General features: G+C 36.4%; 1 protein-coding gene across 1 annotated transcript in view; it reads right to left on the reverse strand.

The window, feature by feature from the left end:
• The window catches only part of SUGCT (succinyl-CoA:glutarate-CoA transferase), a 311,211-nt gene that overhangs the window by 272,475 nt on the left and 23,232 nt on the right, over positions 1-15,504 (reverse strand). The window lies entirely within an intron of this gene.

Below are 15,504 nucleotides of genomic sequence, written 5' to 3' on the forward strand. Positions count from 1 at the left end.
GGTGTATAATTAACTTCAAACAAACAGCTGTAGACAGAAGGATGCTGTCTTACCTCTCTGTGCTATAGTCATCATGTTCTTCCAATAACAACCATAAAATCTTCCAACTGAGGAGGTCTTGCACAAGCAGCTGACGAGGTCACTGGAACCAGTAACCACCATCACAGAGGATAGAAGTTAACAGGGAAGGAGCAACATATTTCATGGATGGTTTCTATTAGTTCTAATAATGGCAGAGCCCTCAATAATTAGATTTAAGTGCAGATTTAATAGGAAGCACGTTCAAAGCTATTTAAGTGCTTCTTTTTCTGATATCTCTAAGAGAAATCCCTTGGAGCAGTTACAAGATATTTGTCAAAGACAAGATTCCTAATCTAACTTTAGTTTTAAAAAATTTATGTTTAATTCTTACCTGTGAGGACAGTATTAGAATTACATTATATCAACATATACTGCAAGGTAAAAAATTCCTGAATCACCTAGATTCCTTTCCACAACTTGCCTGGAAAAATCTTCTCTATATTCAATCTGTTCAGTAGGCATGACAGTCTAAACACTGGGTTTGAGAATAAAAGCACACAATTAAAAATAATTTTTCATTGAGTTCATCCTTAGTTCATCCACTTGGACTGATGCTGTTATGTGCATAATTCATAAATTACTCCTAATGTATATTGCAAGAGGATTGTGATGACTGAAAACTGGAGTTAAAGCACCTTCTTACTTCAATTGATAAATCATACTAAGCAAAACAATACCCACTTAATACACACACTCACACATTTCCCCATTATACTACAAACTATCTCAATTGCCTGATATTTTTCTGGAGACATGAGATCCATGTTGTGCAAAGCTGTGGAGAAGCTCAACTTCTGCACAAAGTGTCACAGGGAATATCAGAATACTACAGCCAATTCACTGATTAATCAGTGTAGCTTCAAAACAAACATTTTGCAAGAAAAAAAGTCAACACTTTTCTTATGGTCAAATCTGTGTCACTACTCACAAGAAAGAAGAAAAAATCTACCAGTTTACCCAGTTTTATTTGAAATCTGACAATAGTCGACTTTGAGATCCCAAAGAGAACTCATGGTATTTCCTTTCATATTTACATTCTTAAAGTGTACAGCAAAGAACAATGTCTTTAAATGTAAGAGGACTAGCAAATAAAATATACTGGATCCACCCAAAAATGTTCCAAAGAGCACTAACTAGGCATATACCAATATCTCATTGGAATGAACTGTAGAATTAAAACCAGTTAAGTGTGTGGGGCCACTTCAAAAACAAAATCTTGCTCAATAAAAAAGAGTACTCAAAACAACTTTAATTGAATAGTGAAAAGCATATTGAAGTAAGTGAGAAACTACGTACTGGCCTCAATTACTAACAAAGAAAAGACATCTCAACACATCTACTCACACAAATGTTTTCATAAACAGCAAACATCTGAAAATTAAACATTTAGTATGTAGACAGAACAACTTTGCAATGCTCTTCTGGTAAGGACAAACATCCATCCCTCAAACACTGAATTCAGGAAAGGTGACAGGCAACAAGATCTGAATTTTTCTAGAGCAGTTTCACAAATAAATTTTTTTAAAACCTTTTCACACTTTGTAATATCCAGGTTTCAAAATAAAAGGCATTATTTAATGACGTTCTGGTTAAGATTAGGACTTGTATGGAGTGTTTAATTAGTCTTCACACATCACAATAGATTTAAAAGAAAAAATACTTAATTCTACTTTTGATCTCAATTCTGAGTGGACAAAGCTAGCGTGGGGACAAAATCTGTTGTCATTGGAAATGCTTCACCCCAGGAACTACGGATATACAAGATTCCCAGAGAAAAAAGTAGACTTAAGTGAGAAATAGCTATTGCTAAAAATGAAAGATCTCTTTATCCAGACAAAAATCAAAGGCTGAACATTATTTTCATGGTCAATGGACCAACCCAGTGCAGATGTTTTAGAAATAACTAGGAATACAAACACAAAAAGCTTGAAGAAGAATCCAAAATTACTTTCAAAAATATTCAGCCTGGTACACAGATTTTAAAATAACTGATATATATACACATACATACATTTGTACATATACATGTGTACATAGATATACAAATATATAAAATAACTCCCTACAGATATAAATGCCACCTAAAGTTTATGTTTTTCCAAATACTCTGTGTTCTCTCATACTTAATTCAGTGTGAAAAGCACAGATTTGCAATTACACCCTCAAACCTAAATATAGGCTTTTGTTAAATAAAATGTAGTTAGTCGTTTAAAGTTTAGATACAGTGAAAAATACTTTAGGGTAAAGAGATAATCCCAGTTGAATACAGAAAGAATAGGTTTAACAGTGATGGTCTCAGAAGGTAAGATAAGGCAGCTGATCACAACCCTGCTTCCCTTTAGTGGAGCTTATCACCGTAAGCTACAGTCAATATTTAAATAATCTCTACTAGAAAAAGAATTTATTTTAGATCGCCAAGTCCAATGTAGGTATTTTTACTTTGGGGAATAGATTTCAGACAGACAATAGAATTTAAATTTTAATTTAATAAAACTAATGTTTTCTAAATCATTTTAGCTTGTCAGGCAGCTGGCTAGATTCTAAATCTCACATAAAGCTTTAGGGTTTTGCAAAGCAGAATCAGCAAATAGCAAAAGAAAGTTGCACCACACTAAACCCTTATTCAACTCCCCAAATCTACATCCTATACCTTGCAGTAGGAAGATATGATTTCTTCTGATACCTGTCACATCCTCATGTGTCTAGAATTCAAAATCATTGCAGTATGAGCCGGTGTTCTCTACGGCAAAATGTACAGTTTCACAATCAAACCAAGTACAACACAATAACCTCCAGCCCCAGTTAGATCTCCAAGTCCTTCCTAAAAACTGTCATTGTCAAAGCATTATTTAATCTGCATAGCAAGCTTTTGAAATTGCCAGAAACAGAGAATCACACAGAATCACAGAATGGGTGGGGTTTGAAGGGACCACAATGGGTCATCTGGTCCAACCTCCCTGCTCAAGCAGGGTCTTCTCAGAGCACATGGCACAGGATTGTGTTAAGATGGTTTTTGAGTATCTACAGTGAAGGAGACTCAACACTCTTCCTGGGCAATTTTTTCCAGTGCTTGGTCACCAGCACAGGAAAGAACTCACTCCTCATATTCAGGGGGAACTTCCTGTGCATCAACTTCCTCCCATTGCCTCGTGTCCTTTTGCTTGGCACCATCAAGAGCCTGGCTTCATCCTCTTGACACCCTCCATTGAGGTGCTTAGGGACATTGATAAAATCCCTTCTCAGTCATCTCTTCTTGAGGCTCAAAAGGCCCAGTTCCAGCAGCCTGTCCTTTTGAGGGATATGTTCCAGTCCCTTATTCCTCTCCACTGACCTCCAATGGACCCACTCCAGGAGCTCCATGTCATTCTCTTGCTGAGGAGCCCAGCACCAGACACAGCACTCCAGATGTGGCCTCAGCTGGGCTGAGCAGAGGGTCAGGATCACCTCCACCGACCTGCTGGCAATGCTCTTCCTAAGGTACCCCAGGAGAGCATTGGCTGCCTTGGCCACAGGGGCTCATTGCAGGCTCATGGACAGCTTGTTGTCCACCAGGACCCACAGGTCCTTCTGCACAGAGCTGCTTTGCAGTGGTTTGGCTCCCAGACTGTAGGGTGCAGGGGGTTATTCTTCCCCATGCGTAGGACTCTGCAATTGCCTTTGCTGAATTTCAGGTACTGCTTTCTGCCCATCTCTCAGTCTTCCAGTTCTTCTCTTCCATCTGTCTCAAGGCCCTGTTGAAGACCAGTTTCAAGCCCTCTGTGGTATCAGCCACTTCTCTGACCTTAGTGTCACCAGTGAACTTGCCGAGGAGGCATCTGCCCCTTCACCTGAGTCACTGATGAACAAGCAAAACAATCCTGGGCCCAGGACTGAACCTTGGGGACACCACTTGTGACAGGCCTCCAGCTAGACCCTGTGCCACTGATCACAACCACCAAAGGACTATTTGCTTATTCAGCATAGTCACACCTAAATCCTCCTGCTCTGACTCTGCAGCCAAGTCTACCTTCTACATAGGAAAGTGTGGAACCTTTACTCTTTGAAGCTTTTTCTGAGCAAGAAAAATGAACCAGGTATGAGAAGTATGAAAGAACTGGCACCGGCTACTTTGTGTCAGCTTGAGGGAAAAATGGGCCCTTACTGGAGCCATTTACAAAGCAAATGCCACAGCTTTCCACCAGCAATCCTGTACCCTTAGCTCAAACATGAAGGAAGAAAGAGACTTTAACCAATTGGAAAACAGAGGATGCTAAATATCAGTAAATATAAATTTGCAAATGCAAAGTTTTAAAGAATTTTCTTAACCAAGATCTCCACTATCACTATCACTATGCAGCATTACATAGTGTATGATATTCAAAATGAGACATGCTTAATGTAACATTAAAAAATCATTATCTCTCTGTTCCTGCATCTCTTTTTTTTTAATATTTGGGTAAATATGACAATTAAAATTTTATAAAATAAGATGGCTAACATGTAATAATGCAGCTCACAGCTGTTCTGAAAAGTCTCCAGCAGTTTGATGGCCAAACCTTTGATATGGAGCAACAAGAGAAGACTTAAGGTGCCTAAGAATATTCATCTAGCAAAACTGAAAAATAATAATGTCAAGATAAACAGTAAATTGTAATAGCCCTAAGATACTCATCACTAGCTAGGGGCATGGCAGAAGTAACTTTATGCAGGACATTATTTGCAGCTGACTGAATAATTGTTTGGTAAAATGAATTGAAGCATACAAATTTCCTGTGAATATTGGCAATATATACACATTGCAATTAAATGTAAGAATCAAATTGCTGCTATTATCTGATTAAATTACATTGGTATTAACACACCACAATTCCCGGCAAATGGAAAGACTAAAAGTATTTCTTTCTCCCAGATTTTTCTAGTTAAATCAGACACATACACTAAAAAAAAAAAAAAAAAAACCAAAAACAAAAAGCAGAACAAACAACAAAAACCAAAAAAACCCTGAAAACATTCGTCAACAGGAAATAAATCTTAGCTTACCTACTATTCTGGGGTTGGTGTGACATTGTGACATTTGTCCATGATGAAAGAGCCCATTTATTCTGAAGCATGGAAGTTACTTCTAACACAACAAAGCTTATAGTTCTGGGCTCAGTGTGCAGGATCCATGTGATGGCACTCAAGGTTTGGAACACAGCACAGGAAAAATGATAATACTTTCAGGCATCATATGGGACAAAAGTTTGGGGGAAAAAAATAACATGTCATAACAAACTACTATTAGTTTATCCACTTTTAAATGGTCAATATATTTATCACATAAGAGAGACATAATTTGCTTTACAATCCGCTCTAAATGATTCTGTTCTGAGAAACAGAAATAAATATTATGAAGCGAGAAAGGTCAGGCTGAAGATTACCAAAAAAAAGTAATAACAGTAAAAGTTGCTGGAGTGCACAAAAGTGTTACTGCCCAAACTGCCAAATGTTCAAAAATGTCACACTAAATTTAAAAATGCTAGCAAAAAAAAAAAACCCAACCCAAACATGTTTCCAGAAAGAACTCTGTTAGGAAAACAGACTAATGTGTTCTTACAGGTTTAGCTTTCTAATACCATGTCAGCTACATTTTTTGCCAGATGACAGTGGGATTTTTAGATATATTTATGGCAGACATTCTTCATAAACTTTTAGAAACCAGGCAGACCAATTAAATAACTTTGTCCCAGACAAAGTTTCATATGTCTGTAGGTTCTATGCTATTCCAAGATGTGTACAGAACACACCATATTTCCTTGCCTAGGAGTTACTGATGATATGATGACAGAATTCCTAACATGTATAAAAAAATTCATTTTGGCTAGGAGCTGCCTGAAAGCATCTGGGATAAACAGGCACTACTGTGTTGCAATATCATAACTTTAGGAACAATCACTCCAAAAGAAGTATTTTTATGTAGGTTAGTTTAGATTCATTTGGGATTTTTATGAAAATCAATAAAAATGTTTCTCCATTTCTCAGCTTGTTTTGTATTTGATTTGTATTTCATGAAATTTAACAGCTCAGGATAGTGGGTCACAAAAAATTTTCACCTTCAAAAAAACAACTGAGAAAGAAGTAAATGTCACAAAATTAATAAATGCACAGAAACTGGAAAGGAGGAATGAAAACTCATTCAACACCTGAAATTGCTACTCTCACTTCTTCAATACAATGTGCTTTCAAGCTAATGATGGCACCATAATTAAATCTACAGGACAGCCTGAGTATGATTTTCTGTGTCATAAAAAGAAAGGTCAGCATTTCTCATTATGACCTGTGTTCAAAATATTTGTATCACATGCGCAAGAAAACCAAAAGCCATAATTTCTGCACTTCTTCATGATTTGATAGCATGATAAAACTTTATAAAGCCAAATATAAAACACGTTGTACTAAAAGGATAGGAAAAACCAACATGGAGACGTTGTCAACACAGACGAATTCCCTGTAGCTCAATTCCCGGATGACAAATGGCATTACAAAGTCAGGCTGTATAAGATATTCTGAGCAAAACATAGAAGAATATGTTCAACATAGGCATTTCTACAAATAGGAACTAAACATTGTCACAAATTCAATCCAGATAGATGGCTATCCCTGCTGAATAACAAATTAATAAGAAACACCTTTTGGCTTGTTCTATTGCCAAAAGAAAATATTCAATTAAAGACAGCTTACATCTTTACTTAATAAAGATTAATGAAACAAGCAGAAGAACACAAGCAATTCTCTGCGATGACAAAAGCCGAAGTTTAACAGACGCATTATAAGAAACTTTGCGGTGTCAGAGCTGCCAAATGCGTTAGCAAAACGAGGAACGACTTTCGGAAAATGCTTGCCATGTGTTGGTCAGAAGGAAAGGAAGTACAACTTCCTCAATAGGCAGGCTTACAGGAGATCAGAACAGATACAAGAAAGGTGAAGTCAGAGCAAACTGCCAAGAGAGATGAAAGGATGTTAAAAAAAATAAGCCTTAAGTCAGCAAGCATAAAATCTGACCAATCTGATAAAAACATTTCATTTCCCAATTGATGATTGCAAATGCATACAATACTTATTGCTTTTACACATGGTGATTTAGACATTCTAACCCTGTCTTTTGAATGCAATCAGGTGTTACAAGTTGGAAGGCATAGATAAAACAAAATTGTTAAATCAAGCACAAAACTCAAGCTAAGATTTAGCTACTGAAAGACTAGAAGAGGACAACCAGCAGAGCCTCTGCCAGTTGTTCAACTCCATTCAATTTTCATGTGATCTGGGTACCCAGCCTCACACAACTCCTATTAGGGCACCAACCACACTTCTGGAACACAGTCACAGACCATTTCAAACAAGACAAGTTTGGTTTTCAAAAGGCTTTTAATCAGCCTGCAAAATTCTAGGCCATATTTTCTAGCTTTATACCATGCCAAATATAAGTTACAAGAAAGCAGTCCTTCCCTCCATAGCTCAAACCATAATTACTTAAGAGATGCTATCTCTTTTGCTAAGTCAGCAAAAGTTTAAATTGTCACTCTCTGAATTTTAAGGTAGAAGCAGCTTCCCCGTCTGAGTGGGGTCACTCTTCTACATGATCTAAGAAATTAAATGTGTCATGATGACCATTTCTGAAAACAAAGTTTCAATTAAAAGCTTTTAGATGACAGTGAGATTAGGTACTCAAACTTTACTTCCCGCCTTAAAGGAGGCTGATAGACACCCAAATTCCCCATTGCTATTCTGGGTTTACACAAATATTCCCAGCTGAACACACTTAAAAGTAACAAATCATTCCTTGTTCCACGCTCGGAACAAGGATACAGCTGATATTAGGACTACAAATATTTATATAGTGAAAGTTAATATTAAAATAGTGAAGTGTATTACTCCCAGCAATGTAGCAATGACATTTTCCCAGAACATCCAGGTTTCAATATTTGCACAGAAATTAGTTAAATGCTGAGGCAAGCTGTCTGTCCTAACCTCTGTGTGTCCTCACTTACTTTGCTAGGACTGCTCTACCCGCTCAACTCTGCCACACTATTATGACTAAGGTAAGGGAGCAAATATTTGTGAGAAATACCTGACTAATCTGGAAATCAGTCAGGAGTCAACAAAAAGACACCACACTCCAGCTCAACAGATATTAATCATCTTACTACTTCTTATAGTGAAAAAAATCATGTAAAATTAAGAAGTACCTGCAGGGTGTATTTTCTATTAATATTTATTAAGCTATAGCCAAGCACTGCAGTGTTAGGACAGCCTCAGAGAAGTCTTCTGACAAGGACATGATTATCTATGATCCCTTGACAGAAATGTAAGGTAATTACATAATTATTTCTCATCTGAAACAGGTGATGTATGTTCTAAAATGGATACTACCTGAACAGACACCCATTTGTTGTGGCTGCACATAGTCATGTTGACAGAAAAATCTGTGCAGCAGTGAAGGAGCTGACTCTGACCAAACAGCTCCCCTGGGGGTTGCATGGCCATGGCTGATCCTGACCTCTCCCTCTAAGATCAAATACATAGTGCCTCAGAAGTTGGAAAAGCATATTAAACAAAGTCAAAATCAGTATGTGATTGTTTTTTTAAACTTTCCAAAATTTTCCTCAAAAATTTTCAAAACAAATCTATAAAGTTTAATTCCCAAAGAGGATTAAGTCATACAGAATGCAACATAGTCTTAGAATCTCAGGCTGTCATTTCAACCCTTTCAATAACTTAATAATAAGTGATATTTTTGAGCCTGATTTTAGTTCCCTTCAGTCTACAAACACAAAATATTTAAACAAAGAAGATAGGATAAAATACATGGTCTGGAAATAAACATATTTACTCTTTTAAGTTTTAAAATTAAAAGAAGTTCAATTCATTAATTCATTCGCATATATTTTAAGATCATTATTTTAATTTTACAGAAATATAAGAAACTGACAAACAATCATGTATTATATGTTCTGAGCAGGCACATGATATATAGCACCCCTTATTGTACAAAGAATATAATTTTATATGAACAAGCAACTTGTAGTTGTAGTTCCATAAAATAATTTTGGAAGATGTAGTCTTTTAAAAGGTTACAAAATTTTGGCCTCCAATTATCCTCTTGAAATGGTGGTCAGGTCACTGTAAGACACAATCACAACGGCACTAGGTATCCTTACCCTGACTTTGCAATACCCACAAAGACTCTCCTGGAAAAGAAAGCCATCCTCTCTGTTAGAAAGCTTTCCTAAATGTTTAATAGGAATCCTTTTTTGCAGAAATGTGAACAGTTACTTCTTGTCCCATGTATAACAGACTATTCTTTCCTCTTTACAAGAACTTTAACTTACAAGAAGACTGTTATCCACAAACTCTTCTCATTACATCCTTACTTCACAGTAACTTTTGCTACTTGCTATGTCAAAGTTTTCCCTACAAGTCAACTCACAGATCAATGGATTTAGCTGCTGGCATAAACACTGAGATACAAAATGCTGTTAACGATCAGGTACATGGAAAAGTTCCAGATTCTGACACTATCTAGGTTTCTAAAAATGACAAAAACCATGCTATTTTTCAAACTTGGGTGTCTTCTACACCCAAGTCTGGTTTTTTCCTGTTTGCTAGCTACTGGCAGTGTTTAATTTTATAACAGTATTCTAAAATCACAAGTAATGAAAACCATATGCTTACTTGGAAAATATTTTCAGGTCAACAGCAGCTACTTACAGTCTTCCTACAAATCAAACAACACCCACAGACAATACCGTGAAAGGGCACAACAAAGCCACTGGATCTTTTCACCATTTTAATTAGTTATACTTGCTTCTTTGGTGAAATCACAAAGCCTCACCATTTGAAACAATGAAACAAACCAAACAAAGAAAAACTCCCGCAATCTTCATGAACTAAGTCCATCAGGCAAGGGAAAAAGATCAACAGAACAAGATAAAGCAGATAAGAATGCTATTAGACAGGAGATTCCCTAAAAATAACTCATTTGGAAAGAAGCAGAGAAATTTTTAGCGATAATAAACAACATATTTCATGATCTTTTCATGATCAAAGTCTTCTTTTTAGACTATGGCAACTCAAACACAATAAACACTGCTTTACAAAAGCCTGCTGCATGGCTTCTGAAGATGCCTAAAATCTTCCAGCTTTGTTTCTGTTAACTTAGCTAGGCACCAATCCAAGCATAATAGCTACTGAAAAATAAACATTAAACCATCAGTAAGTGTCTTCACAGTTGTACTGTGCTGTTCATATCCAGGATTTTCAGTGTCTAATCTGTTTTCATTCACTGTAAACTAACCCAGTGTTAAATCTTAGAGCTCACAGGCTCTCTGTCTGATATGGTATTCTTCATTAGGACAGAGTCCAAAATTCTGAAGTTTTTGATTCTATACAAAATACTGCTACTTAGATGAAAGAACAAGCAATAGAGTGAGAAGGCGTAAGAAAAGCATTACTTTCATGCACTGCTGAAAGTCAATACTTAATATTAAAGCAAGGAAGAATTATGACTGGTTCATTAAACTTTTTATATGCTTCATACTGAACAAAGAATAGGAACACAGTGTTTCAGAAGAGCACTCATTTTCAACTGCTTCTTGTTCCTAAACTCACAGTATTTTGGACATTCAAGCTATGTGTGACTGAAAAAATAGTAGTGGAAAAAACAGCTAAGCCCTCCTGCTAGGATGCTAAATGCCAATACAAAAGGGCAGCTCAATCATTTACAGGGGAAAAAAAAGTTATGCACTCTAGCTGCTGGTGGTGTGCTGATAAAAGAAGCAGCAAAAAGTCAAAACTTAGTGTCAGTCAGCTAAAACACCCACCTTCCCGAAGATGTGCAGCAGATCTGAATCCTGCAAGGATATCAATCCAACCAACAGAAAAGGGATTCTGCCAGCCCCCATACACTTCTCAGTTACCCTTTTCCAATTTGCCACCTCTCAGTCTATACCCTTTTCATACTTGTTTGTGTTACTGATACATTTTAAAAGTTTGGTCTGTGACAATGCCAGAGTCCTTTATTATTTTTGAAGTACTGGCAAAACCCTGCAAGTATAGTGCAAATGCAGCTTTCCAGACCAAATTGTACTTCATACTAGAATGCAAAACCAGTTACAGAGATACATCTCCAAGAACAATTTTACCAGCAAAAGAAATGTTTTGTCAATATAATAACGTATTTGCTAATGGCTTCTGCCAAAATAACTAAACCAGGCAGTGTTAGCACCTCTTCACAGTCCTGTCCAGCACAGCTGTGCTGACAGAAGTCTGTTGTATAGAAAACAGCCTCTTGCTCAGTTCCAAGAAGTTTGTCAACCAGCTGAATTTTATAGAATCCTCTTTTGAACAGACTTGTTTTGGCCTATGCTAATTTTGCAAGCAGTATATAAGCCCACCAGCAACAAGAATGTGCTCTAAGTAGGAAAACTAAGCGTTGGTTCTTCATCTTGACACAGCGCAACTACATTAATCCTATAGAAGGAGATACCTTGAAGTTTGTTTTTATGGTAAAACACCCAAAAAATGCAGTTTTGTAGTATTTATATTTCAGTCACTCTAAAATGGAATACACATTTTTGTGTAGGGTACAGGTTAAAAAACATTGTTGCCATCACCATTAGAAAAGCATAAACACTCCAAATTCAAGTCAATTTTGTTTCTCCTCCAGTCAAGAGATACCAAACATAATTGCTCTGCAACACACCTCAGTCAAATCTTGCTGGTTCACATTTTACTCCGCAACTTCTTGGCAACTCATGTTGTCCAAAGGGGCTGTAAGAGCACATTTAAAGGGGTTTAAGCATAGAGCACCATGGAAATATGAAAACAAATGGAGACAAAAAGACCAGCTAGCTGCATATTCTGTCTCCAGAAATAGAGAAAGATAGATGACAAGATGAGGAGGCTAAGCCTAATACTACTCTTGAGTACTCTCCAGTTTCCAACAGTTTACAGCTGATAGCCTTCTTGATTAAGTAGATAAAGTTAACAAAAATTTCCCAAATCAACTGCTTAGGAGTAAATACCTTTGCAATTTTCAGTCACTTCAGGTAGGCAGACACTTCAAACTTACCTAATCATAAGCAAAAAACCAAACCAAAAAGAAAACTGAATATTTTGAAAAACATTACAATACTTTTAACACACAGTCTCGAAAAATTCAAATCCTATGAATCAGGCTTTTAAAACACATGGTTCTTAAAAAGAAATATGAAAAATATGTGAACAATAAAAGCAGAAGTAATTCAAAGTAGTCCCATTATTTGTCATCTGTCTGCAAGTCGGATCAGCAGGGTAGTCATTGTTTCCCAGTCTTCATCACAATCATTAGGATTTTTTTCAGTAAAAGTAGATATCAACAGAAAATAAACCCATTCTTATTAAAAAAAACCCACCAAATACAATTCTAATCTCATTAAAGAGAAAAAATAATCCTGGGTCTAATTGACCTATTTAATGCTTTTCATTTTTGTCTAGAAAAGCATGAGGTAAACTTCTCCTTGCAGATGGATCACCTTTGATACAAAACAGCTGGAAATATTTAGGAGATCTTCAAAAAGAAGAAGCAGCAGAAATTAAGATCAAATTATTTATACATCATCAGAAGGTACACCCTGTTTGTGTAGCTATGTTTCTGTAGAATAATAATTGGCACCATGAGCTAAGAATTGAAATTAAAAGCTCACATTGATCCTCCTCATTTAAATCTGAATAAAGCAGTCAACTGTGGAAGGCTATAACAATATCTGCTTTATTTTATATATAAATAACATTTACAAAAATTAAATTTCATGTGTGTAGGATTGCAGTTTATACTCCATATACTGAGTACTTTACCCTCAGAAGAAATACTGGCCACAAAGTGCCAATCCTAATGCATCAGACTGTTATGGAATGGGTCTCATGCCAAGCACGAAGAGGTTTAGGACTGTATAGGTTGCCTTCTAAAAGACAGAATAAAGGAGAGCCACAGAACTATCTAAACATGTTCTGCCAAAATGAAGCAAGTCCTTAAAACATGATACTTGAGGGCTACATGATACTTAAAACATAATACTACATTATTTTCAGAAGCATCAGCTATAGTGCTGCCTCACTTTAAATCAATGGACATCTATTTCCAGAATTTCCTTCCTAAAGTTTTGCAGGTACACAAATTATCTTTTGATCCTAAAAAAGTACTGAGAATAAATCAACATTACATATTGCGACACCATGATAAATGGCTCAATCACTTTGGCCCCAAAAGCAATGCAACTATAATACTTGAGGTCCAATGCACCATGCTGGTTTAGAGAGAGCTTGTTTTTGTTTCTACACAACACTGTTAAGTGATGTAAATGTACTCTGACTGGCCTCAAAAGTTCCTTTTTGTAATGGACAGAACGTACAGACACAGATCAAAGTAGTTCTCTCAGGAATTTACCTAGCAGTACCACCTAAAACCACCACTGATACACCAATGCACTGCCGTGGCAATTGACTCCTTTCTTAGAAACAAGAACTGTTTCTTCATGCACAGGACCAAGTGACTTCTTTTTTTTCTAAGTTTTAGTGAAAAAGTACTTTTTTGACATCACTGAAGTAGTATTTGGATATATGCATCCTGCCAATTAATTTCCACACATAAGCAATCACTTTGCCACTTCAAACAGAAGTTTTCTAGTTTGATGGCTCAGCCAAAAGGAAAAATTGACACAACTTAAATACTCAAATGGCATAGGATTAGTTTTTCAGGCTAAGGCACAAATCTGTTTAGATGTCTAGAAAGAAATAATGTATCTTGAACTTATGAGATAATACTACTTCTTCCACATTAATTTTTTTTTAAATATTACACTGTAGAAACTCTGCTTGTGAACACTTATAATACAAACAGAGATTAGAACTGTCTCATCAGTTTCTTTAGTGGCTTTATTCATACAGTGAAGGTGGGAAGAAAGGAGTAATAGCTTAAAAAACCATCCTACTGCCTGGAAGCATAAGGGGTACTGGCTCCTTGGTTTTGATTTACATCATGCAAACTTTCAGTCAACAATTAATTTATTTATGAAGTTATGCCTTTACAATATTTAACACTTGTGCTATATAAGTTAAAACAGTTCCAAATTCTTTCAGAAATTCATATTTAGAATTAATACAGTCCAAAAAGCCTCAGTCCATTTGATCATATATTGATGACCACCTCAGGGATCAGAGCAATTACTCATGAGATGTATAATAAATTCTTAGAGCTCCTGCTGCATGCCATAAAGCTGGTTCTTTACTGCACAAGGAACCAAATACCAATCTGCACAAATGCGCAGTTTACACTGAGAATTACAAAGCAGCATATTGTGCAGTGCAGAAAAGCACCAAAGTATTCAATATCCATGACATTTTTTATTTTGTACACTGCACATGTAGTCCCAATTACTTAAATCTCTGAAAAGAGGCAATCCATTTTTCCAACTGTCAAGTCTGAACCCCTATTTTAATTACTATCTTGCAAAATTTTTTCTTGAGATTTTCTTTTCTCAACACAGTCATTTTTTGAATTCTAAGTAGCAGTTTGGCTAATTCTATGCAATAAGTAAAGGGTTTTGATGCTTTCATATCCTATCAGAACCTTCATTTCAGAACTGCTATGTGCAAATGTACAGAATGCTTTAGGAAGAGATGGTCAGATGGGCAACCACAGTACTTCTGATCACAGCAGCCTTTCTTTCAAGAAAAAAACCTGATGTTCCAAGCTACCTTTCATGCACAATGTTTTTTACTTATAGATTGCTCTTCTCTCAACTGTCTTCTGCTTTCCATATAGTTTTTGAAATGTGGTACCCAGAAGTAGACTTTACCTTCCAACCTTACCAATGTGGAGCAGGGTAGAGAAACAGTCCTTTAGGCCATATTCACCTTTATATAATCCAGTATGGCACTAGTCCTTCATCTAATGATATCATCACTGACTCAAGCTCTACTTTGATCATTCCCCATCCTGACAACCAAGTCTCCCGAGAACCCTCTTCTCACCCAGTGTTCCCCATACGATATTAAAATTATATTGATTATTTTTGATTAAGCACAGTACATTGTATTTGTTCCAATTTTTAATTCTACCTTTCTTCTTACATTTATGTAAACAATTTGGTCAAGGTAATCTTTAATTTTAATCCTGCTGTGTCAGTTGACTCCCTTCAGCTTTGTGGGCTTTCAGAGCTGCATGGAGCTCTCAGGGCACTAAAAATTGATCTTTTACATTAGGACTTCATCACATGACTGTGTTGTGTTGACACAGAAACTGTTAGGAAGGGTTCCAATTACATGCTTCAGTAAGAAGAACTGAGCAGAGCCCTCCATGACTCTTCTGAGAGTTAGCCAGACCCCCAGGAAATATTCTAAAGGACAGTATAAGGCTGTAAAGGAAGT

Source organism: Ammospiza caudacuta, chromosome 1, assembly GCF_027887145.1.
Source record: "Ammospiza caudacuta isolate bAmmCau1 chromosome 1, bAmmCau1.pri, whole genome shotgun sequence".
NCBI classification, from domain to species: Eukaryota; Metazoa; Chordata; class Aves; order Passeriformes; family Passerellidae; genus Ammospiza; species Ammospiza caudacuta.